General features: G+C 42.1%; 1 protein-coding gene and 1 pseudogene across 2 annotated transcripts in view; both read right to left on the minus strand.

Annotated features, from left to right (window-relative positions):
* Window positions 1-13,707, minus strand: part of lrrc4cb (leucine rich repeat containing 4C, genome duplicate b) — a 94,935-nt gene extending 81,228 nt beyond the window's left edge. Inside the window, exon 1 of one of the 2 annotated variants that reach the window (XM_088334140.1) lies at window positions 13,526-13,707. The gene's annotated coding sequence lies outside the window, so the exon portion shown is untranslated. Of the gene's footprint in view, window positions 1-13,390; window positions 13,476-13,525 lie in introns of those variants that run through there. The other variant, XM_088334141.1, reaches the window with a different exon arrangement.
* A 6,682-nt stretch (window positions 13,708-20,389) lies between these two features.
* Window positions 20,390-21,945, minus strand: LOC148367283 (junction-mediating and -regulatory protein pseudogene; annotated as a pseudogene).
* Window positions 21,946-27,364: the final 5,419 nt, after the last annotated feature.

The raw sequence follows: 27,364 nt of genomic DNA on the forward strand, positions 1-27,364 counted from the left end.
TTGAATGTGGAGGGGAAAGAAGTCTCATCATGACAGTCATCACTTGAGCTATTATTCCAAATTCTCTGAGGGAATATCTCAGTAAGGCAGAGTAAATTTGAGGATGATAAGCAGTCAATGAGATTTTCTGGAGCTTTGAGGATAAGCCCTTCCAATGACTTGCTTTCACCTTAACTGGGTTCAAACTTGACACATCAAAATGAATATAAATAAGCTGATTTTGGTGTAGGTTGGCCATCATTGTGGAGTTTTAAGTGTGACAAATTTAAAAATCAGCTTGTTGGTTTGGTTATTTGGCTCTGTGTCTTCTTATTAACTCATTCAATGTCAGACGCTTTTCTCAAATGGGAAGAGGCTTATAGTGCTAGCCAATTTCTGCCATTGTGACTTATTTTTCAAGGCCAACTGAAAGTTTCGTCCTGTAGCTAGATAGGCATAGGACATATCAAAAGAAAGTTTCAACCTTCATCATTCATTAGAAAAAAAGTATGTTTCTAGCTTTTACCATTGTTTAGTAAACATCAGTTGAACATTGCTACGTTTCTTTAAAATACTCGTTTTAAGAAAACTTCTGAGAAAATCAACTTTTTGTTAAAGCATGCATTTTTTGTGAAAGACGCATGAACTTTGCAAGAACTTGTCAGGGCTCGATGTTACCGGTGACATGGACACAGGATTTTTCGTCACCATGGCGGTCCCATTCTTGCTGACCTGCCTGAAACGTCATCCCTCTCTGCCCCGACAGTGACGAAGGAACTTTGTCATCTTTTTTAGAAAGAAAAAATTGTTAACTGTCTGTACATATCTTAACTCTTACCGCACAGCTTCACTAAGTCTACTCGCCAATAATGGGCTGGCTACACACTCTCAATTGCTGGATACAGGATGCAACACTCTGAAGTAGGGGGATTACTCAATGAGTGGACAAAGATCTGATCAAAGCCACTCCTGCCATTTATTGGTGATTTATCATAACAATAATTCCTAAAGACTTGATGCTTACGGATGAGATTCATCAAAACCCTTTATAATATGATAAATAATTTTGAAAAAAACTAAAAAAACATATTTTTAGGTGTTGGCACTCAGGGACACGGCTTCTGAAAAAATATTTAAATGTTATGGTATTAAATGAGTTAATTCTGTAATGGATTTTTGACTAACTCATTAGAGATTTAGGCAACTAACGAAACATGTTTCAATACCTTAAAGCGACTTTGGAACCTCTCACAAAAACTAGGTGCTCTTTATGGAAATTGAACTAGCTTGGTAGCCATCAATCATCATTATATAGAATTCTAAAATTGTTTGATGTGGTTTAGTATCATGAACAGACCATATATGTGTACAAGGAAATCCGAGAAAATATAATGTGTGAATAATATAGACACTCCACTTCCTTTTTATTTGCTATATTGTTTGTATTGGTTTGTGCCCTTCCTTCTCAAGGTTTATTCATTTTCCTCATGTTGAGGTTTCAGCATTTTTATTTGCCCTTGTGTAGGTTTTAGATCAGGGGATGTTGTAATAATAGTCTGTGGTTTGCAATAATCTGTGGTCTGTGCAGCCCTTTGAGACTCCCTGTGATTAAGGGCCATACAAATAAACATGACTTAACTTTACTATATTGTGTATAGTTGTTTCATTTCATCGTGTGAAGTTTGATGATCCAATAAGGTTTCTAAACATTAAAAAGGGCCGAACCTGCATCCCATTTTGCATTGTTCTGCTTTTTAACAATGCCCAAAGGGATTCTTTTTTAAGCTTATTTGATTTTGATGAAGGGCAGCACAGCGGCGCAGTGGTTAGCGCTTGTGCGGCACAGTTCATGTCATGGGAACCTGTCGTGGGTTCAAATCCAGCTCCAGACTTTCTGTGCGGAGTTTGTATGTTCTCCCCGTGCTTGCGTGGGTTTCCTCCGGGCACTCCGGTTTCCTCGCACATTCCAAAGACATGCATTTCAGGTGAATTGGCCGGTCAAAATTGTCCCTAGGTGTGAATGAGCGAATGAGTTGTCTGTCCCTGTGTGCCCTGCGATTGGCCGGCAACCAGTTCAGGGTGTCCCCTGCCCACTGCCCGATGATTGCTGGGATGGGCTCCAGCCCCCCCGCGACCCTACTGAGGATAAGCGGTACGGCTAATGAGATGAGATGAGATTTTGATGACTTGGGCAAATTCATTTAAAAAAATGTCTCTAAAAATATCTGATACATTTTACAAGGACTATGACAACCTCACATGACCAAGGAACCCATAAAGAAATCTATATCAGGACATCACTATTTCACATGGGAGCCATCTGATTCAAATTGTATTCAACACTCCACCATTCCCTTGTACCTGATTTGACATTTCTACTTGTTGATAGTCCTTTTTAGCGCTGTGCTATTAACTTGACTTTCTTCGTAACTAGGCCAATTTCCTGTTTATTTTCCAGCTAGCACTGCACCTGCCGTTCATGTACAACTTTTGCTTTTAGTTTAGGTGTTTCTTCTGCTAGTGTAAGATATGTATTATGCATAAGGGTCTGCGGATTAGAGGGGTTACTTGCGGTTCAAACTCTGATGCAAGCTGTTTGGTCACTCTAGGACTGGTGCCAGATTTTGGTCCACTTTGGACTTCCTTTTACTGAAAAAGGTTGGACTTTGTTACGTCACATATTTGAAACATATTGATTGATTGCCATTTGCATTTTTTCCACTGATCATCATATACAAGGTTACATTCCGATTCAGATCAACAGGTTTGATAAAAAACTGACAAAACAGAAAAAAATTAGGGCTGACTGGAAAAAGCCAGAGCTTATGTCTATTTTAAAATAATAACAAATATAACATATTTTGGGGGCTTTGGCCAAGGCTTCTGAAAACGTGATGGTATTAAAGGAGTTCATTGTGTGATAGATGGACAGATTTCAAGGGCTCAGCAATTAGGGCTGGTTTAGTTACAATATTATGTACTCAGCTACTTTATTGCACTCGATCCGTTTCTGTTAGTTTTATCAAGACTTAAGCTCTAAATCTGTTTATACCTGAATACGAAGTATTTGGAATAAAAATCAACATCCCAAAATCTGACATTTGTCACGAGACCGGACCAGAACGGAGGCAGGAGGCAGGAAGGGAGAACTCATTTGCGTTAACGATTAGTACTTTTATTTTAGCAAAATAAAAGTCCCTAACTCTCAGGTCAAAACAAAACAAAAGCAGGCTTTCAGGCAAACAGGAACTAAGACCAGGGAATACTCACAAAACAGGTTTTAACTCAAAACGTGCAAACACAGATTTCCTCAAGACAGACAGAACAGAATAATGCAGAACAGAAAACGCAATGAACCCGCACCCGCAATACCCACAAGCCACCCTTAAGTAGCACACACGCAAATTAACTGATTTACTACAGCCGGTGCCCAGGGGGCGGGGCCAGCCGGTCGCCACGGCGACCATGCTGGACACGACAACATTATGGTACTGAGTCGGAAATGGATTGCTCGACTTAAGTAGTCTGGTATGAGATGCTGTCCCAAGTGCAGCAGTTTGGATAGCTTGGAGTTATTCGATCACTCATAAGGGTAAAATCGAGCACACAATTGATCTCCGTATTGATCAGTCATGGTCAAAGAGTACAGAGCCAAAACATAAAGCTCTCGGTTGACCTTTACAGTTTTACCACTCACCAAACCTAGGGCTAGTCCAGTAGTCAAGTCACTTTTATGCATATAGCCCTTAATCACAAAATGTCTCAAAGGACTGCACAGGTGGCAGCACGGCGGCGCAGTGGTTAGCGCTTGTGCGGCACAGTTCATGTCATGGGAACCTGTCGTGGGTTCAAATCCAGCTCCAGACTTCCTGTGCGGAGTTTGTATGTTCTGCCCGTGCTTGCGTGGGTTTCCTCCGGGCACTCCGGTTTCCTCCCACGTTCCAAAAACATGCATTTCAGGTGAATTGGCCGGTCCAAATTGTCCCTAGGTGTGAATGAGCGAATGAGTTGTCTGTCCCTGTGTGCCCTGCGATTGGCTGGCAACCAGTTCAGGGTGTCCCCTGCCCACTGCCCGGAGATGGCTGGGATGGGCTCCAGCCTCCCCAGCGACCCTAATGAGGATAAGCGGTACGGCTGATGAGATGAGATGAGATGAGACTGCACAGGTGACAATGACACCATCCCCTGATCTTAAACCTACAATGCAGGCAAGGAAAAACTCGAAACCTCAGCGCGGGGAAAAAAAGAAACCTTGAAATAGAATGTAAATGGTCTGCATTTACATAGCGCTTTTCAAGTCATTGAAGACCTCCCAAAGCGCTTTACAATGTGCTTCACACTTTTTCCTTTTGCACACTAACTAACCGATAGCAGCGTCAGCAGTGCAAGGCAAATACCTGCTATCGGGGGTATTAGGGACTCTGTGTCTTGTCCAAGGACACTTCGACATATAACATCGAGGAGCCGGGAATCGAATCTGCGATCTCTCGATCCCAAGACAAGCACTGTACCTCCTGATATAATCCCTTTGCTTCCCTCTGCCTAACAGCGTAGGCACTACATGTTGGTACATATTGATGACAAAGTATAATGGCCCATCAAAATCCAATAAAACCAAACATTTGAAGGGAGAAAGCTCAACAGTTGGCGCTAATGTAACCAATCAGAAGAAAGTGAAATGAAACTGATTAGAAAACAAATACCCAATACGAAATGTGTTGTTTCTGAAGAACAAAAGTAGCTTGAAAATGGACTGTGGGTTTTATCCAACCCAAATTACCTCATGAACTCAGTAAAATGATTTGGAGGTTTTCAGAAGAACATAAAAAAACACCTTGATATCCACTTCAACTAAAAAAGATGCGTGAGTGCTTTGAGCCTCTTCAGCTACAACTCGTCCTTAGAAGCCCTATCCAAAGGCTGTGAATTCCATCTTAAAATAGTCATGAGAATCCAGGTCTCATTTCCAGGAGTAGTAGAGCAAATTTAATTTCAAAGAACATAATTTCAGTACATCCTACACTTTCTAGTGTGAGTGCGTTTGTGTGTGAGTGTGTGTGTGTGTGTGTATACCATTTCAAAATTGCATTTTTTGGGGGGTGTGCACTGTAAATCTTGTTTATGAATAAAACACTGTATGGCAATGAAAACAAATTTTAATACTAAAGGTTTATCATACAAATACATTTTCTAAAAATGAATAATTCATATTTTGTAAATGACTCTTGCATACTGCATACAGAGGCAGCTAGTAACAGGTTACATTTAGTCCTTTATATGCAGTTGAGTAACTTCAAAATATATTCTAATGTAAGTTTTACCACAGTACATTTTACTTTTATTTGAATAAATGTGTGCACTATGGTTTTATGTTACCTCGATTTTACATCCATTAAATAGCATGTGTGAAAGTCAAGACTAATAGATGAGTTCTTGTTTGCCCGCTGGATAACATTTGATTACTAGTGCCATGTTGCAACAATATTAAGCTATTTTATTCAATATGACTATTATACCAATAATAAGCATGAACTTTTAAGCAAAATGAGATATATATCTGTTATGGAAGCTTATTAGGTATAGGGGCAATGTGTATTATTTGACCACCAGACTTCACTGTAATGCTTAATGCAGGGCTGTCCAAACTTTTCAGGAAGTGGACCGGATTTGGTAAGCTGAAAATGGGTGAGGGCCGACTATTTAGCCTGGCATTCTTCGAACAGACTTCAATAAATTCACCCTCCATGAAAGTTTTGCAATGCTTGGCCGTCAGCCTCGCGGCCTTGTTGTTTGCCTTTGTAACATTTTAACTTGACCCAAAGGGTCTCGTGAAAAAGCGCTGGTGTGCTGTTAAAACAGCTTCTAGTTGCTTCACTTTTTAACAGGGTTCATTTCCAGTTAGCTTGTTGTAGTCAGCATGTTTGGTCTGGCGTTGCCTCTTGATATTATATTCTTTGAAAACAGCCACAGTATCTAGCAAATTAGGCAGATGCAATTGTTTCAGATTTTAGGGGGGAAATACTCCAATTTCCACTTGTCCTGGAAGCGGCGGTCCTCACAGTCAACTTTCTTTTTTTTCGGTCACCATGTCGGAAACTTATTGGGCTAAAATTCTCACAGAAAGCCAAGGGCAAGGTGACTAAAGAGCTACTGGCATCATCTGGGGAAATGGTGATTTAAGTATTTTTGTAGAATATTATTTTTTACAGTGGTGAAAATGATTGGCTGGCGACATACTTTTAATTTTATGACAGAGGATGCGGGCCCCAAAAAATTGTTCACAGGCTGTAACTGGTCTCCGGGCTAGACTTTGGACATGCTTGGCTTAGTGCAACCAAAAATTTCTGCGAAGAAGCACGAACCCTCAATGACTACCTTTTTACTTTGTATGGAAGTAATGAAACTCTCAGTTAAGTACAATGACTACATTACTAGCTTCTGACTACATTACTAACGATTGGCTTCACACTATTTGCTATTTCTTTTTTAAAGTGTTGCACAAGGTTCCCTACAAGCCTCAACGTAAAGTTGTACGGATGTTCTCAATGTGTGAAGTGCTAAAGACAAAGTTACCAAAAAGCCTGAGTGTAGCTTTACTATGACACAAACTTACTGGTGAGAAAAAAAATAGTGTGGGCCTCTGTCAAAACAGCAAACGTGTCATCATGACATTAACAGCTGGTTTATACAACGCCAGTCAAGGCAACCTTCTTTGTTAGTCATCGGCACATCGACGTGAGTTCATTTGGAAATGCACATGCGTGAATGACACATAGCAAGTTTCAACCAATAATCCCCTTTTGGTAGACAACAGCATAACAGTTCGTCTTACCCAAGCGATGCAAGTCATTGAAATTGGAGGACTGTCTTCTGACGTGACACAAACACATGTTGTTTGGAGGCACAAGTGGAAAGTTGCAAGGAATTGTCGATCAAAGTGGAGCTGACTTGAAATCGAACTAATCTCGAACTGCATCCCGCTCACTTATCTATGACACCCAGACGCATACTCAGCATCTCCAAGCACAAATGCATACTCTTCCTTTTTATGACTTAAAACAGACATGCCTGGAGGGACTGGGTGACTTTCCACTTTATCCAGACAGCGCAGCAGACGTAAATTATCATCACTCCCTTCACCAATCTTAATATCACTGGAAAAAAGGGAAAGCTGAAGGCCAATTTGACAATAACAACTGATGGAACAAAAGAGTGGGTCATATTAGGATGCAAAACCCACAACGTTGCTGACACCCTCCATCAATTGCAAGGTGCAGAAGAGCTATTAGAAAGATGAAATTTAGCCAGCTTGGAGACACAATACCATTCAAAGGTTTGGGGTCAGCCAGTGAATTTTGTGTGTTCCATGAAAAAAAATCCCACTGTTATTTATCAAATGAGTGGCAGAATATCTGTGTTTTTGTCCATATTAATCCGTAACTTTTATTACCTAGTCTTAGATAGGCTTTCCTCTTTACCACTAAGCCCTAAAAGCCAGTATATCTGAACCGCCATCTCACTGTAGCTATTGATACTGGATTTTCACAGCTAAATGAGGACATATAAGGTGTCTATTTCGAAGATTAGAGACCAAGTACTTGCCATCTTGCCACATCTCTTTCTACTCTGATTAGGAGCTTTTTGTGCTGTTCTCTAAGAGGGGTGGTACACACTGTTGTAACAGATCTTCAGTTTCTTGACAATTTCTCGCATGGACTAGCCTTTGTTTCTTAGAACAATAATAGACTGTTGAGTTTGAAACTTCTCTTTTTATGGCCATTACGAAAGTTTAGTTCACCTCACAAATGCAGATATTCCATTAGTTCAATATGTCAATTTTATAGTTTTTCTAACCAGCAAAACTGATTTCAGCTGTGCTAACACTGTTGCACAATGGTTTGTAATCATCCATTAGCCTGCTAACACAACTTTCAAACACAATGCACAATTAGAACACTGGATTGTTGGTTGCTGGAAATTGTCTTGTTAACAACTATGTAGCTACTAGTTTCGTGTTATCTTTATTAAAAAAGGAAACAGTGGCGAGTCTGTCAAAAATGAGGACGTTTCCTATCTACCCCAAACTTTTGAACAGTATATGCACCTTGGCCCAATTACTCAATCCACAATCAGAATCAAGATGATTCCTATTGTTTTATTTCAATGCATTAACATGATTCCCTTAAAGACATCATTTACACATCCCTTCAAACCTACACCCCTCATTAGTTTTGTGAATCCATGTAGGAATTGCCCTCGAAAATCAGTGTTATGAAGCCAATACTCTAATTTTTTCTTCAAAAAAAGAACCCATTTGGACGGTTGAGCATCAAAATCACTTCCCTGTTTGGTTCCAGCATTATTTCCCAGAAAGACATTGCACTCTCCAAGAGCAGAACAACATTGAACATCCACACCATCTTTTCCAGGCAGTCAGATAGGTTACCCTAGATGTGAAGACTGCCAGGAAAAGCCGACTTGGGATTTTTGGATTTGCTTTCCTAGAAAGACATTTTCCTTTCCAAGGCCAAAACAAGTTTGGCCAAATCCCAACTGTAGTTTTTCTGTTTTCTTTAGGAGCAGAGCTGCCACTCACACGCCTCCTCCCTCTGAGCTCCGCTAGGTGAGGGTCTTGCAGCAACATATCAGCTTGTATTTTTATGCAGATGCAGGACAAAAATAGATCTCCTTCTCCTTTTTTTTTTTGCAATAGTCACTGCCGAGCCAATCAAAATAAGCGCCTTGTCGTACTGCATAAGTTGAGAGAACGACAACAGCAGGTAGCAACCGTTCCCATTTACGAAACTTTAGGAGTGTATTTAATGAGTGCAAATTGTTTGATGACCTGCTAGTTTGGCGCTAATGGTAGCAGTAAACAACATACTAAACTACTAGTTTGGAGATAGGTATGTAGAAAGTATTTCCATGCAGATATTACCAAATCAATCCTATTGTTTTACAAATCAAATGCCCTCAATCGGAATTATATCATTCTGTATGAATATATCGGCAATTCCACTGAATTTTGCTTCCATGAAAATAGTTTTTTAAAGGACCTTAGCTGCACTTCACTGTACAAAGTCAACCTTTATGTAAATATCATGGCTATATTTTTTGTATTTGCACAGTTTAAATGTCTTGTATTTTAAATTCATTATCAAAAAAATGGGGTAGATTTTACAGTATGTGCATCATCAAATTTAGTGCATGAAATTGAGTTGTTTTTTCAATCTATCTGATAAATTTATTATGTTTGTTTTTGGTTTTAATATCGCCATCGGTACACAAGATTGCATTGGATGCCAGTTTGGTATTTTGACTATTATTCCTCACTTTGCTCGTTATTTTGATTAATATGCTCTGTTTACATCATTGTAACTATTAATAATGTTGCTGTTTGTTGAGTTGCCTATCTTTTAGGGCAAATCTGCCTTTTGTACCCCAAGAGGTGTAATAAAAAAGGCTCTGGAGAGGGTCTTTAAAGTAGGTTGGAATCTTTTATCTGAGGGTTTTGTTCAGTTGTCTCCTGTTCTTCTTGGAAGTTCAAAACCCATTTCCTTATTTTGAGTGTTTACTAAACTATAACCTTATCATTAAATTGATATAAATAGATTCATGTGCTAATATAAAAGAATATATGTATGTATATATGTCTATAGACGTATTTTTTTCCAAATGCATTGCCTAGGTATAGGTACTGAGTATCTGCTAAAGAGGTACAAAAAGAGTATCATTGGGACATCCCTATTGACAATATTTTAAAAGAATCCAATTCTTAAGGCAGCAATTGCAAGCCACTAAGTCTGACTATATGTAGTATTTTTTTTAATTTGTTGGCTGTTACATATACTGCAGAGCAAATTAAATACATGAGACACACGTGAAAATGTAAGTACTTTCACAGAAACGCGTTTGTGTAGTCGGTATGACGCATACCAAGAACAACGTGTGAAACGAACTGAACGTGAGAGATGTAAGTAAGTGTTGTTGCTTTTTTTTTCTGCTGCTTTGATTTCAGCCATGCTTCATGTACACTGCAACACGGAAAGGTACCAATAATTAAGGATTATAATTCACCATGCAGGTTATTTAAGAAGCTAAAGGGAAACACTGTTTTTGCTCCCCTCATTACCAGTGGTCCTTGAAATTGCTCAGTGATTAGCATCCCACCATGCATAGTGTCACGAAATAAAAAGGTTGGGTGCAGCCAGCTCTCTCATTATTTTACTTCCTGTGGTTCCAGCAAGGAACCTATGACTTTAATAAAAGACTGACTGTTGGGGTACATGTGTTTCCGCTGCTTCTGTTACAATTCGCAATGATCAGCACTAATGTTGGGTGACTGAAGAATGTGTATTAAATGGGCGGTAATGACAAAAAGGAGAGACAATAGCTCCGGAATATATGAATAACGTTTACTCTGTTATTGAGTTCACTATTAACATCTATGTAAAAGATGGCAGCGTGACACAAGACATTGTGACAGGAAAAGAAAGAATGACACACGACATTTTGACAATAAAGAAACAATTGTGTAGCATCAAGCCGGAATTAGACACAAATCTTGTGCTTGTCTACCCAGCAGATAGCTGAAGAACAAATACCACAGAAAATGCTTCACTGATTGCTCACCGGGATGATACAATGGTGACTGTAAGCGTGCCACGATTGGAGAGCAATATTTTTGTCAAGGTCCTTTTTCCCAATGGTAAAAGCTTCCGTCAAAGCAGATTAGTTACCAGGACAGGCGTGCCTTGAGGCTGTTTGGTCTCTCGGCAGGTATGAGTAAAGAATAAACCCCACAATCCCTTTCAGATTCATCACAATCACTCTGATGTTGTGACAAACCCAAATGCACATAACACAGGGTTCATGACCAAATTCAAGCACAGTTTAAGGACTTTTAAAGCCAATTTCTCCAGTGCCGTTAAAAGTAATGAAAAATTGTGTTAATCGTGTATTTTGGATAGCCAGAAAAAATCTGCGAGTCACATATGCGTTTTATAATCCTGCGTGTGCATTTTCCGGGACATGATTTTTAGACCTTGAGTATATTATGAATGCATTTGGTCTTTGAGACAATTTTATAAGCAATGTTTAAGTTGCTTTTTTTGGGGAAAATAAAATAAATCGCAATCATCAATGATATCAAATCGCAATACTTGTAGAATGGCAATTATCGAGAATCGTGATGTAAATCGAATTGGCATCTTAGTATCGTGATACAATCGAATCGACCGAAGCATATAATTTCACCTCTAATAATTATATAGCATCTATCTATCTTTCTATCTATCTTTCTATCTATCTATCTATCTATCTATCTATCTATCTATCTATCTATCATCCTCTCAACTAAGATCTTTTTAACATAAATATGGATTTAAATGCAAGCGGCATGGCAGTTGAGTGGTTAGCATGTCCGCGGGACAGTTCTGGGGTTATTGGATAAATCCAGCGATTAGCCTTCCTGTTCGGAGTTTGCATGGTCTCCCTTTGCCTGTGTGAGTTTCCTTCGGGCACTCCGGTTTCCTCCCACAGCCCAAAAACATACATGTCAAGTCAATTGGCCGGTACAATTTGTCCATAGCTGTTAATGAGTGAGTGTATTGTCTGTCTCTGTGTGCCCTGCGACTGGATGGCAACCAGTTCAGGGTGTCCCCTGCCCACTGCCCGAAGATAGCTGGGATGGGCTCTAGCACCCCCGCGACCCTACTGAGGATAAGTAGTGCAGCTAATGGATGAATGGATGGATTAAAATACAAGTGCAAATATCTATGAAGCAAAACCCCCCTTTTTTCAAGAAGGAGCAATGTACTGTAAAAACAATGAGTGTGACATCCGGTGTCTTGGGGTGGTTGCGCAACAGTGCTAATCTTAAAGGGACAGTGCGTAATATTTTACCACTAAACGTCACTGTTTGTGTAGTGCTACTGAAAAGAAGTGCTACAAAGCACAGGGAAGAATACAAACTACGGAAACTCAATGTGACCAAACTGCAACACTTTTCCTTGCTTTTTTTGCCAAGCATTTCTCAAGGATTTTGTTGGTACCCGTAGCAGCTAGAATGATGGACAATGTCCAACCGCCAATCCGAATCCCTAAAATGATGAAAAAAGAAGTTCATTCGAGCATGTTTAAGAAATGCACGATGCTTGAAAGAGGCTGCAATGATGACACAAGCCAGAAGATGGCATCAACAAATACAAAAGTTTTAAAATCCGTACAGCTCTAGTACTGTTATTGAATATAAAATTATAACGATTCAATTTGCCCCAAAAGCATAGGCTTGTCTTATAAAACATTCAGTTGACTTTGCAGTCACGAATTTTGTGTTTGAACGTTGCTGACTGATTATTTTCTGTCTTTATTTCGGAATACTATTGTTCCAGCTCGAATCGGATCGAATTCGGTTATCCACTTCCGAGGTAGACCCTACTGCAACATCGAGCCGTCTAAAAAGATCTGGTTTGAGGAGAGTTCCAATTGCTCTGTACACGGATGTATGCTTCGCACAGTAGACGATACAAAAGCCCCCGTCTCCCTTGACGCTATGTCATCAGCGTGTCAATGATCGTAATTTCCCTCCGTGGCAGCTTCATTTGGGGAATGTTAATGTGATGTGCTGCAGGAGGCCTCAAAAGATGCTCGTCGATAAAAGCTGCATATGAAGGGGCGCCAATTTGCCGACATTAACTCGTTTTCATTCAATTGTTTTAGATTTATCGAAACGATGTGTTTTCGCTCAAACATTTACCATTTGATAACTTTACTCTTGTAATACTACGGATTATTTGTTGCACAGACCCCCACCCCAAAAATAGGATCCATAATGAATTTCACACTAATTGACAACACTAACAGGATGTTTTTTTTTTATTATTATTTTAGATGACAGCTTCTATTCTGCTCGAGTTGCACCACCACACAGTGAGGACACGCTGGGAGAAGACAAGCTGTACACAAGGAGGGTGCCTAGACATACAATAACCACAGGAGGTTTTGCCTGTGTAGATTCTGTGAAAATAGCGCTCCATTTTAAACGTTTACAAGATGTCACGTTGCATTTACCGGGCTCCTTCCACGCCTGGCAAGAACCCTGCATTATTTTTCTCGTGCTGCAAACGTGCATGCTGAGAATACCTGCACAGAATTTGAATTACCATATGACGTACATCTTTTGGAGGAGCGATGTCCTGCTGGCAACAGGGAGTCTCACACATCCATGCCGCCTCTAGCAAGTGCTCAAACCAGCAATTTGTTGCGTTGATCCCTTACACCGATCAAAATATATCGAATGTTAATCTATACATCTGATGGGGGTGCATGCACACGCATGGGGAAACACACAACGGATGCAGCAGATATTATGGACGCAAATATGGAAATAAACGTTTAAAAAGTACATTACCACGCATTCATTCGTGTGTCGGGACTCAAGCGCTCCGTTTTCCGCATTGCAACTGGTCAACGTGAGCTATATGACACAATCCGTGCAGAACACCGGACGTGGGTTGAATGTGAGCGGATGCGATCAAATACTTACGCAATTTATCGAGTGAATATGTATGGATGAAAAATCAGCAGGGTCCTGGTCCCCGTCGTGGATTATTAGCGGTGCGAGAGAGGTGCAAATCTCCATGTGAGAGGAGCTTTTTTTGCAGGGGGGTGGGGGGTATGTTGGGGAGCGGAAAGCTGCTGCAGTCCGAGTCTTCGTCTCGATCACAAGTCACAACGCTCGCCTGTGGAAAATGCCGAGCACTTGGGGTGGGGGGTGGGGGGGTTAACAGAGTTGCTCCGATCTGCAACGTATGCCACCCGTTCCCAAGAGCGGACTTGGAGATATTCCGATCCGGGCAGGGGAGATCCTGCAGAGTTTCTGATGGTGATGATGATGATGGTGGGGGTGGTGGGGGTGGGGGTGTTCTAGGTGGCAGGATCTTGTAAGTGATGGAGCTCTTGTTACCCAAAACCAGTCAAGCCCAAAATTGACTCGCACTGACAGGTTCCTCGTTGATAAAAAGGAGGAGCATCGAAATAAATCTGGACTATTTCGGTTTGGGTCGTTTTCTTCCAATCACTTTGCACTTAACTGGTGCAGATAAATGAGACAATTAACTCTTAGAGGAATTGATGGGAGCGGAGCGGGAGGACCGGGTAGTGAAAAAGTGAGAGTGCGTGTGTTTGCGCTTACATCTATTAGACACGAAAGCATGCAAGAGTCGTCTTTGACACAGGACAGAGATGCTGTCTAAAAATGGCTCAGCAATATGGACAAGTATTTTGAAAGAAATCAGAAGCGCTGAGCCGCCTGCCTGGTGCTGCCCCCGCCTCCACCTCCACGTCCCTTCACACAGAGCAATTCGATGTATTGATCGTATAAGCGCACCTATTAGTAATAATTCCGCAGGTACGACGTGGCGGCAGCCGGCAGAGGCGTTCGTGCAGTGCAAGCGAAGCAGCTTTCACGAGCAGCTCCCGCCCGCCGGTTTCCTGCACACTTGGGTAACGTGCATGTCCTTTGAGCACGCGCGTGCGCGCGCAAGGAATCATCTGAGGCGGCGAGGCAAACTGTCGCCCAGGGACCACTTTAACTTGGACCACTTTGCCCTCGCGTCCATCTGCTCATTTAAATCACGCAGCGCTCGTCAATTATCAGGGTTGGATGACATTCACGCGTTAGGTGCGTGCACTTGCGTGCGGGCGCCCGCGTGCGCGCTTCACTGATTGAGTCCTTGATGAGGTAGGGTTGCCACCTACAGTCCAAAATTTTGCCATCTGAAGTTTTCCATGGACAGGGGCGTTACCACGGGGGCAGTGCCCAGCCATGGACACTGTCTGACCACCCAAAGAAAATTGGATGTAGTAATGAGGGCAGTCGGAGCAGCGCATATCTTATTCTGTCCCATGCATATGATATTGTGTATGTCAGCAGACACTAGCGAGGGCTCTCCTAAAGCTCACAGTGTGTTCTTCAGTAAGGGGACCTTACTAACCTACGCGACTACATCAATGTGGCTGCACGAAATGTAAGTGGCGTAAAAACAGACTTGTTCACCATCCCAGATGTTCACAGTGGAAAAAGAAAAGGAAGAAAAGTGTCCGAACCCAGAGTAGGTGCCGCCGGTTGCCGTGATGAAAATTATGTTCAAAGACAGAACTGAAAAAAGAAGGAACGATTTCAATTCAATAAAGGAAAACATAAAAAGCAAGAAAAAAGAAATAAGAAGAACAGGAGGACACAAAGTAAAAAAGTTAGGGGGGAAATGAACCAAAAGAATAAAAATGGGGGAAAAAGCGAACAAGGACATACAAAGGAAAAAAAAGCGAGAAAACCGGAGTAAAAAGGAAGATAACAAGAAAAAAAGAATAAGAAAGAATGTAAATTGAAAAAAATAAATTAAAAAAAAGCAAGAAAAAAGAAATAAGCAGAACAGGAAACTAAAAAGTGAGAAAAAGAAAAGGAAAAAAGCTAAGGAGAAGATACAAAAGGAAAAAAAGGAAAAAGGAAGAAAACTAGAAATAAATAATTTTGAAAAGGCAGGATTTGGAGGTCCTTTCGAACAGTATATTACCATCCACCCATCCACCGATTATCTGCACCGCTTATCCTCAGTAGGGTCACTGGGGGTGCTGGAGCCCATCCCGGCTATCTTCTGGCAGTGGGCAGGGGACCAATGATGTAAAATTATGCACAAAATGAATTAAAACTTTCTTTTAAATCTATTATTGCACTAAATCATAATAGCAATAACTAATTTCAATGGATGGATGGATGGATGGATGGATGGATGGATGGATGGATGGATGGATGGATGGATGGATGGATGGATGGATGGATGGATGGATGGATGGATGGATGGATGGATGGATGGATGGATGGACAGATTGGTGAATGGATCGATGGACAAGTGGATGGATGGGCAAACAGATGAACGGGTGCATGTATGGATGCACTGATACAAATTTTGGAATAATGATTCATGTATGGATGAATAGATGAAACAATTAATGAATAGATGGACAGATACAAATTTGGGGTAAAGAATGATAGATGGATAGAAGGAAGGATGGATGGATGGACGTACGGATGCATAACGGATCAATGATGAATGGATGGATGGATAAAAGTTTTGGCTACGGATCGATAGATGGTAGGATGTATAAAGGGACAGATGCATATTGCTATTCCTATTATTCCTATTATTATTATTATTATTATTATTATCATCATTATTATTATTATTAGCATTATTATTACTATGATGTTAGTAGAATAAATAATAATAATTGTCATTTTGGTATTATCATTTTTATTTTAACCAATCAAAAACAAAACTAAAACTGTCAGAACCAGGAACAAAAAAACAAACCTCACAAATCAAGGTGACACTGGTGATATGATCATTATTGATATTTCAACTGATCTAAGTTAAAAATTAAAAATGTGTTATCATTTGGCAAGGTGCTCAAAAAACGGTGACATTTAATAATAAAATCAACAAAGTAACAAAGAAATGGTTTAAAATAACACAAAACTATCAGAACCAGGAGCAGGAAAAAACCACACTCCACAAATCAAACGGTGGAAATTGAATGTGGAAAATGAAAATCCCTTGACAATTGGTGCTGTCCAAAATGTCCTTACGAAGGGTCAGGCTAACTAGGGACATGTGTGGGGTGATTGAACACCCCCAATTCAAAATCAATTAGGCGCCCTCTGGTGGTCGGATGTGCGCCAGACCCTAACAAATGAATTGCAATGCATGCGGCAGCACCATACCTTTAAGTAGTATTTGTAAGGAGCAGATCCCCCTCATTGTAAACAAAAAATATCAGCAAAATGAAAAGAATATAATGTATTATCATTGTAACATGTCAAATGTGATGCAAAGTCAAAAAGTGCCATCCTGATTGTGTAAGAAAATCCAGATAATTAAATACCACAGTTGAAAATAATAAGTTGTTGGTTATATTTCAAAATTAAGTGATATTGAATAGAATAATAAATAATTAAATCATCCCTTGTCATTGTTGCACTATCCCTGTCATAAGCATTTTGGTAGAAGCTGTTTTGTATTGTATTGGTTCTTGACTTGATGGTCCTGAGTGGTCTATCTGGGGGCATCAGTTCAAACATGTCTGGCGTGGAAAATGTCCTTCACAATTTTCGGAACTCTCTTAGCACAGCAAGCTCTGTACAGTTGATCAAGTGAGGGAAGGAGACAGTCCAGTTTTCTGTGCTGCGCTGATCACCTTCTGATGTACACATCAGCTGATAAACGGTACACACACAGTATGTACATATAGACTCAACGCAGCATCTGTCAAAGGAGACAAGCTACTAAGCACCCTCAGGAGTCTTCACTTCGCCTTTTTAAAGACCTGTGTTCTTTGAATGTTCCAGGTGAGATGTCCTCGAAGTGGACCCTCAGAAAACGGAGATGAGACACTCACTCCACACTGTCCCCATTGAGCATTGTAGGCGGAATGTCGGTTTTCGTCGTCCCGAAATCCAACACTATCTCTTTAGTCTTTGTCGTGTTGAGTGAGGTTTTGCTCGCTGCACAACGCGGCCAGGTATTCTGCAATTTTCCTCTGGGCTGACGTGTCTCCCTCAGAGATAAACCCTACCACCGCGGCGTGATCTGAAAACTTCACATATATGTTGCTGTCGCGAGCAGAGGCGCAATAGTATGTATAGAGGTTGTAGAGAAGGGGAACTAACACCCATTCCTGAAATGTGCCAGTATTGATGGCTGTATATTTGTGGTGTCCTACTTTCACTTTCTGTGTGCAGTCATTCAGCCAAGCATAGGTAGGGTGTGGAATACCCGGGTCTAGCTGTTTATTGGGGTAGAATGGTGCTCAAAGCAGAGGTATCATTCACAAAGAGCATACATAGTGTCCCTTATCCTCCAGGTGGCAGAATCCAGCATGTAGGGCTATGACCACAGTGTTCTCCGTCTAATCTGTTGGCCCTGTATGGAGTTCATGGAGGTTCACTGGTTGCCAGCCAGTTTCAGGGCACACAAAGACAACTCACTTATTTACACCTAAAGACATTTTGGAGTCACCAATTAACCTGACATGCATATTTTTTGGAATGTGGGAGGAAACCAGAGTGCCCGGAGGAAACCTATGCAAGCACGGGGAGAACATGCAAACTCCACAAAGGAAGGTTTGATCTCACAACCTCCAAACTGTGCCGCACACGCGCTTACCACTGCTCAGCGTGCTGCCATATTGTAAAATATTATATTATATCATAATATATTATCTCATCTCATCTCATTAGCTGCACCACTTATGCTCAGTAGAGTCGCGGGGGTGCAGGAGCCCATCTCAGCAATCAGTGGGCAGGGGACACCCCGAACTGGTTGCCAGCCAGTCGCAGGGCACACAGAGACAGACAACTCGCTCGCTCATTCACACCTAAGAACAATCCACCTGAAAATGCATGTCTTTGGAATGTGCGCTATATATATATATATATATATATATATATATATATATATATACATATATATATACATATATATATTAAACCTCCCTACTTTGTGGTTCCACGTTAGCGGGTTCAGAGCTTCGCAGGCCTAAAAAAATAATAATAATAAAATGAATAATTATTTTTTTATTTTTTATTTTTTTTAAGCATTTTTGAAGGGGCGTCGCTACTTCGTGGTTCCACGTTCGCGGTTCCACGTTCGCGGGTTCAGAGCTTCTCAGGTCTAAAAAATAATAATAATTAAATAAAATGATTAAAAAAAAATAAAAAATATTTTTTAAGCATTATTTGAAGATAACCGAGGGATTACTATATATATATATATATATATATATATATATATATATATACATGCAGGTCAGGCCTAAAATGTCACTCATTGTGTTCGGGTCGGGCCGAGCTTCTCTTTTGCTGACTTTTTGTTTTTGACCATTTTCCACCCGTCATTGTTCTTCTTTGTCAATGTTCAAACTGTCTTGTTTAACTTCATTACAAAAGACAGGCCTTGCCTGGGGCGGGGAGTTTCCATTGCCCCGTGAGACCCAGGGGTCGGCAATCACCTCAACTCAACCCGAGACCTCACATATAAAATGGCATCACTAATTCAGACTGGAGCTGAAGGCCTAAGAATATACTCCACGGCCCACCCCTGATTACTATATAATTAGATGAACTCCATGCACTTCTAGCGCCCTAATTTTCCCCATAAGGGGACACTTAACATTGTGTTTCAAGGATTTCCCTTTTAAAAATAAAAGATACTTACAATTTTTCCTTTCCTCCCTTAACTTGAAAACCTCGGTTTTCTCTGTCAGTAAAGAGATCTGTTTAATTGGTTAACATTACAAAGGGAGTCAGGAATGTCTTCTCTTTGGTGATGCCACCTTTCAGGCTTCAAGTTACTCATCTATCTAAATGCGTGCTGTGAAGCTTCACTGTTTTGCTTCTTCTGTGTATCCCTTCCCGGCTCCATAGGGATCGTTGGTAGCGCTGCTGCACTCGTGTGAATCCCAGACTGCTTTCTGGGACAAACTTCAAGCAGCCAGACTGAAAAAGAGAAGGAAAGGGAAAGATGGTGGCAACGGCAAGTGCAAAGAAGAGAGAGGATCCTCCAGCGCCGCCGAGTCTCGTCAATTATTTAAATGGCCGCCGTCCCGTTGCGCTTGTTCTCTCGTCTTGCTTTGAATACTGAAATGGCGAAACCCAAAGAGAAAAAGCTCCGGCAGGCGAGTTCCGCGCAGAGAGCATGTGATGTGCGATTGACTCTTCGTGGCCTCGCCACACAAGTCGATGAATGGTAGACGTCAAACGAAATTGGCTCGAAAGAGGAAAAGCGCTATCACATATGAAGACCCCTCGCTTCTTCGCGCTTCGGTTGTCGCTGTTTCGCTGCTTCGCGGATTTCGGTTTGAGCTGTCTTTATTGTTATTGATATCTGTGTATTGTGCATTGTTTTCTGAGCAGACAACAAACAGCAAATACCATCATGGGGGGAGGTAAGGGAGGGCTTTGGTTGTTGGGTGAGCACGACTATCTGTGTGCAAATCTTTGATAGGCTGGTGTAATTTGTCCGTCAAACAGCAGGCGCACAAGTCAATGTGTTCACCCAACACAACGCATGGTGAAGGCTAGCTTTAAGCGGCTCATTACCTTAAAAAGAAATTCATCAATTAAATCAGACTCTGAGAAAAGTCAGAAGAGCAGAAAGAAATGGTGATCACCAGTGGGGGCTATGTGGATTGTTATTGGGTCCAGAAAGCGATAGAGGCTGGATCAGGAGAAAGGGAATAGCGAGGCGGCAGGTCCGGCCTACTAATACGGCTAGGCCAACTACTCTCTTAAGACACGCCTGCCAACCTAAACAACTTCTGTTGTTTCTTGGAGCTGCCGGTCGCTCGCACCACAAGAAAGCTAGATCAGAAGAAAAAAAAGCGTGATTTAAGATGGTAAACTCAAACAAACTTGTGCGTTCCCAAGTGGACCTCCTTCAAGGAAACAGTACGACGGTAAACATCCATATCGACCACCGTGCGCGCCGTTGTGCACGTGTACAAAACCCTCTTGGAATACAAAAGTGTTTTTTCTTCTTCAAATTGCACCCAAGAAAAGAAATCCCACCCCATAAAGTTAGTTCTCCCAGTCCGTGCAGGGCAGGCCCTCGTCCTCCGACTCGGACTCCGGCGAGGCCTCCTTGATCCTGCGCAGAGCCTCGTGGATGCTTTGCGTCAAGGCGTCGGACGAGTGCGGGAATTGATCGGCGCGCCGGGGCCATTCGGCCGGCGCGCGTACCTGCCGCAGACGAACCCCCTGCCGGATCTGCGCCAGGATGTTTTCGCTCTCGTCGTCCGGGTCCGGGGCCAGGGCCAGGACCCGCAGTTCGGCTTTTCGTAGGTGGAAGCTGCCCCGTTTCAGGGACGCCAGGACTTCGTCCATCGGGGAGCTCGCTCTTCTCCACTGCGCGGCATCTACAGCCGAGGTTTTCCTCAACTTCTTCCTGGACGTCAAAAGCTGGCTGCTGTCGAAGAAGCGCGGCGAGATGGGAGCGAGGGGAAGCGAGGACGGCTTGGTCTCGCGAGGCAAAGCCGGTAGAGGCTCGGCGGATAAGGACGGCGGAGGTGGGGGAGGTGGGGGAGGTAGTGGAGGCGGAGGAGGAGGTGGAGCTGGGGGAGGGGCTCCATCCACAGTGAGTATGGCTGTCGGCAGAGAGAGGAACGGCGGGGACGACGAGTCCGAGTCGTCTAAGTGGACGGCGGGTAAGGACTCGCAGGCGTCTTCCGGAGGTGGCGCCGAGAGTTCCGGGAGGTCCGAAGCGACCTCGTCCGTCTGGACGCCGGCCGCCTGCGTGCAAGGAGGTTGACCGGCTCGCTGCTGCGTCTGAAGCTGCCTCAGACGACTTGACTTCATGGTCACGTGACCCGGATAACGCTGATTGAGGGTGCGAAGCCGGTCCAGCGTTCTTTGCCTCTCCTGACTCACTCGTGCATTAAGTTCTGCTTCCTCTTCCTCCGATTCCTGCAACTGGAGGGGGGCCTTATGGACGAAAGGACCTTGACGTGCTTCCATTTTCTGTTTGTGACTGGAGATGCAGATTTCCTTCTTGTTTTTGAGGTAGACCTTCTTGGTGGTGATGCGCCCCTTTCGGGCTTCCAGCTGCCGGGTTCTCTGTCGCAGGACCCCAGTTCTTCGTCGTCGCGAAGGGGCTGCAAAGGAGGAGGTCCGGATGAGTCCTCTGTCCCCTTCATTGCATTGGGACTTTCAAATGCATCGTAGTACACCACCTCGTCCTGCCTCTCCGTAATCTGTCTGCGCAGGCTCTGCAACTGCGCGGTCAGCAGCAGCTCTTCACAGCGAAGGACTTCGGCCTGCATGTCGTACAGCTGCAGCTGAAGTTCGTAGTAGAGCGCCTCCAGCTGGTCCAGGTGCAACATTGCGTCCTCGCCGCCTTGCAAGCTCCGCATAAAACAAATGACCCGGAGTTACAACTTATGCCAAATTCAGGACGGTTGTGTTTTAATCATCGCAGGGATCTGGCTTAAATGGCTCCTACCTGATGCTAGCGTGCGGCTAGCCATCTGCTCTTTATATTGATTTTTTGAAAAAAAAAAAAAGCCTGATTTTGTTGTAGTTTTAAATAATTATGATAAAGACCATTAATTCAAGTGAAATTCTGTGTCCTGTGTTTATTTACCAATAGTTAATATCTTATTACAGTCGTATACTATGTAAATGTGAACGTGTGATGTTATTTGCAGATTTTCTCATTTTGCAGGGGGTTCGTGATAACCGAAGGATAAGTGTACTTACCCAAATATAGTGTTAGCATTAGCGGGCTGTGTCTACCTGTTTGGTTAACACACAAGAAGATTAGCATAGCGTAGCCTCTTGATGAAAGCAAAACAGTGGAGTAAACTGATATTCCTTTTCAAAGGGTGTCAAACCGTTCTCAGGAACGCTTTCCTTGGCACAGAAATGTGAAGTTGTCCTTTTGCCCTCAGGAGTAAGAATTTTTACCCTCATCAAAGCTAATTCTCACACTGAGTTATTTTTTCCTCAACCCAGAAAGACGCTTTAGTGTAATATGCATACACAAAAATGCCACTTCAATTATCTGGAACTGTTTTTAATAAGAGGAAAGCACTGTCCATCCCCCCACACACAGCGTTTACTTAGCTTGTTGGTTTATAAGGTAAAAAATTAAAAGGCTTTGGATTCAAATTCCCTTATATTTTTCCTTTTACAGACTTGTCTGAACTCGGAAGCTCGCACATTATGTTGCTTATTATTCAGCGACACAGCTCTAAAGGGCAATTTTGGTTGAACTCCTTCAACCAACAATCCTTGTGGCACCCGTACCTCTGCAGGCTGATTTTTGGGTAGGAGTTTTCAGATCATATTTATTTCCATGTGTACCAGTAGCAGGGGAAGTCTCCTGATCGGACTTAGATACAGCACCCTGATCATCTGGTCGCTGTTGTTTTTCAGTGTAAAGTTATCCCGCTCTTCAGGAACGAGCTGGACCTCAGTGTACTATGCTCAAAAAGCTCCTTATTCAGACATGATTGTGTTCTGTTTGCAATGTATAAGAACTAATGCGGTATTTTTATAAAAAGGCTTATGCATTATGCGGGGCGGCATTGGCGCTGGAGATCAAGAGGTCGCAGGTTCGTTTCCCTACTCCTCCGTGTTATATGTTGAAGTGTCCTTGGGCAAGACTGTCATGATTACTGATTCGGGGCACCTGAGGCTGCCCTGTTGGCGCCAACAGCCCCGGTCGCTGATTGGCTCCTTGACACTTTTTAAACCCCCCGGCTCTCTGTTACCGGCGTCAGACCGTCCTGCAAACCTACGCTTTTGCTAGGCAAGCACATTACCCTCCGACAATCTCCTGCTCTGTTTTCTCCTGCCTGATTACCTGTTGCTGACCTGTTTCTGGACCCGTTTCTGCCCTGCTGTTCTGTCCCGGCCATCGACCTGTTTTGCCCTGTTTCCTGCCTGATACCTGTTGCCGACCACGACCTGTTTTGCCCTGTTTCCTGCCTAAAATTGTTGCCGACTATTTTTCTGGACTCAATTACCGCCCTTGCTCCCCTGTCCCAGTTACCGACCAGCTTTCCTGCCACCCTTGACTATCCGCGCTCGACACGGAAGTGCCACTTTCGTGTTGCTGCCATCAGCTGCCCGTGTCTGACGATCGTCGGATCGTGGAAGCAAGCACTGCTCTCTTTTTTCAAAAACTGAGTTAAACGAACGCCATTGGGTCCTGTCCCTGTCTCTGGCTTGTGACAAAGACACTGAATCCCTAATGCCCCCGATAGCAGGTAGTTGCCTTGAATGGCTGACGCTGCTATTGGTTAGTTAGTGTGTAAAAGGGAAAAGTATGAAGCACATTGTAAAGCGCTTTGGGAGGTCTTTATTGACTTGAAAATTGCTATATAAATGCAGACCATTTGCATGCAACAATTTAATATGTATAATTCTATACACTGTGCGCTGAGAGACAATAACTCGTATTCTATTCAGCTGCTACTAAAGTCAAATTGTGAAGTAATGGTATGCATTTATTACGAGGTGTCACGAGATCAGAGGAGGTAATGTTATGACCATCCTCATAAGAATAATTAATTGAATCTGTTTTTTAATGTTGAAATATGAGAGAGTTCTCTGAGAGTTCTAATTAAAATACGAAGATCATAGAGAAACACGTGACAGGTGATGAAATAACACAGTTTTGTGAGATGGAAATGACAAAGTGTAGAATGAATACAAAATATAGGCTCTTGAATCTGGTTGTCCTCAAAAGTATGACTTCATTGTGTGAACCTGCAGCTATGCAAGCCTAAATGTATGAATGGTGACAGATGCAAATGCTTTGGGCAATGAGGAGTGCAAGGACAGCAGTTAAGGGAAATTTAGTGCGTCCGGTTATTTTGTCATGAATGCTGCACATGTCAAATAAAATAAAACTCCTGAATTACGATGCTTTTCCGTGGTTTCACTGCTTCCAGCTCTGAGAAATGCCCAAATCAATGGATGTCTGTTGTATTTGATGTGGTGAGTGTAATATGAGTCCGATACATAAAACACTGGCTCAAGGTTGGATGCTGGAAATTAAGACAAACCTGGAATCCAGAATAAGAACTGTAACTTGCTAACTTTACCATCAGATTTTCTTTTTTTTTTCCTTTTTTCTTTTTTTATTTATTCAAGATATGCAAATTTGACATCATTTTTGTACAATAATTTAATAGAAATCCAGCTATATTGGACCAATCCTGCCATACGTAGAGAGGAATTTATTGCATGAATAAATAAAAAACAACAAGTTTATGCCATATGTTGAAATAAATGTATGGATAAATAAATGCCTACAAATATAATCTATATAGATAAATATATTTATGCATTATGTGTTTGAGTTGGTCATGTAGTATTTATTCTTTTATTTTGCTGCGTTTTTTTGTCTCAACGTTTTATTCTAATTAGGAGGTGGGTCAAACTGGCTAAGTTTTTCACCTGGAGCTGATTTTTTCATCACTGATAAGTCAATAGGTGAAAAGCTCAGGCAACTCGGCCACCTCATCATTTGAATAACATATTGTTGTGACAAAAAAAAAACAAGACAAAACAAATAAATTATAATTTTATAACAAAATGCATAAATTATGAATTCATTGCATTTATGGTACAGTACAGGGTTGGGTAGGGTTACTTTAACGTGATTACTTTCAATTACTTTTGCATTACTCCAATGCCAAATATGCTAAAAAAAGACAAAAGAAACTAAATATGAATAAAATGATGACTCACAACACGTGGTAAGCTTTCTCTCCTGGCTTTGATGTCTTTGATCTCCAGCAAAACTAACATAAAATGCGACAGAAACAAAATGAAAATAAATCCCAACAGCTTGCCAACATATTTTTGCCATAATTTTATTCATATTTAGTTTCTTTTATCTTTTATTAGCATATTTGGTATTGGAGTAATCCAAAAGTAATTGAAAGTGATCAATTTAAAGTAACCCTACCCAACCCTGGTACAGTATATATTTAGATATTACATAAATTATTCATGTATTCACTTATTTATATGGCATATATTTGTCAGTGGCGGCATGGCGACTGCACGGTTAAAACATTTCCCAACAGTTCTTAGGTCCTGGGTTCAAATCCAGCTACTGGTCTCCTTGTAAAGAGTTTGCATGTTCGCCTGGTGCGCGTGTAGGTTTTCTCCGGGAACTGCGGTGTCCTCCCACATTCTGAAAAGATGCATGTCAGGTTGATTTGCTGGTCCAAATTGTCCCTAAAAGAGAGTAAGCGGGTGAATTGGCTGTCTCTATATGCCCTACGACTGGTTGGCAACGACAGTGTTTGTAAAGGTGATTAAAATCTTTGAAAAGATTTGAATTTTAATAAGGTGTTTTAATGGATTAAAAAGTGCTTGAATTTTGAGTGAAGTGCTTGGAAATGCTGGACATGGTTGCCATGTTTCGCAAATCTGCTTAAAAATAACGCATAAACCGCTCTCGGGTGGCTTCGCTTTGTTACTGCATTTTCCCCTTGTCATTAACTGCAGCTGGCATCAGTTTGAATGGCATTGTCCTATGGGGCGGCATCACCCCCAATGGGTTGCATTCAAGATCCAAACAGGGCACTGTAAAATGTATATTTGTGGATAAGCCCCCTGAACCTGACGGATAGGTTTTGATTTTTCTGTGCCTTAATAAATGGAATCAATATTTCAAAACTGCATTTTGTATTTCCTTGGGTTGTCCATCCATCCATCCATTATCTTGCACCGCTTATCCTCAGTAGAGTCGCCGGGGTGCTGGAGCCCATCCCAGCTATCTTCGGGCAGTGGGCAGGGGGACACCCTGAACTGGTGGCCAGCCAGTCACAGGGCACACAGGGACAGACAATTGGCTCGCTCATTCACACCTAGGGACGATTTGGACCGGCCAATTCACCTGACATGCATGTTTTTGGGATGTGGGAGGAAACCAGAGTGCCCGGAGGAAACCCACGCAAGCACTGGGACAACACGCAAACTCCACACAGGAGGTTCAATCTCATGACCTCAGAACTGTGCGGCACATGCGCTAACCACTGCTCCGCCGGGCTGCTACTTCTTTGGGTTGTCTCTGTGTGATATTAAAATTGATTTTGTGATCTGAAACCTAAGTAAGTGATAAATATGCAAAAATCACAGAAATCAGGAATGGGGAAAATACTCTTTCACGGTGTTGTATATGGGGAGAGATTTGTCCCCAAAATACTTACACGCTTATTTCTCAGGTCCACATATATATCCTTTTAAAATGCTCAAATTGGGGCACAAAATAGGTGTACAAACCAATTCGAGCTGTCCTCTGCCCAACGCCGAGTACGGATGGGCTCCAGGACCACCGTGACCCAAGTGGGAATAAGCGGGTCAGGAAATGGATGGATGGATATATATAGGTATTTATCTATTTACACAGTTTTTCTACATATGGAAAAAAAAAGAGTATAATAACTCAACATTGAATATGTTCATAAAATAAGAAAGATGTTATAGAAAAGCTTGCACACAAGTGGAATAAAAAGCCCAGCAGTCAAAGCCTGGGTCTTGGTGTGTGCGGAAGTCATAGAAGACACTTGTCTTCAGAAGAGTGACTCAATGTTTGTTGACCTGCGATCAGTGAGAACTGTTGTCCCATAAGAGAGAAATGAAAGTTCTTTGCACGCCCACGTGGTGACAAGGGTCTTCACTTCTATTTGCACATTGCGCCTCTCCATGTCAGTAAGTCCTCTTAGAAATATGGGTCACTGGTTGCCACAGGCTGGGTGGATGCTGCTGTGTGTCAGTAGGGCTCCAATACCATCTGGTCATGCATCT

Source organism: Urocampus carinirostris, chromosome 4 (assembly GCF_059441175.1).
Source record: "Urocampus carinirostris isolate Australia breed hairy pipefish chromosome 4, RoL_Ucar_1.0, whole genome shotgun sequence".
Lineage (NCBI taxonomy): Eukaryota > Metazoa > Chordata > Actinopteri > Syngnathiformes > Syngnathidae > Urocampus > Urocampus carinirostris.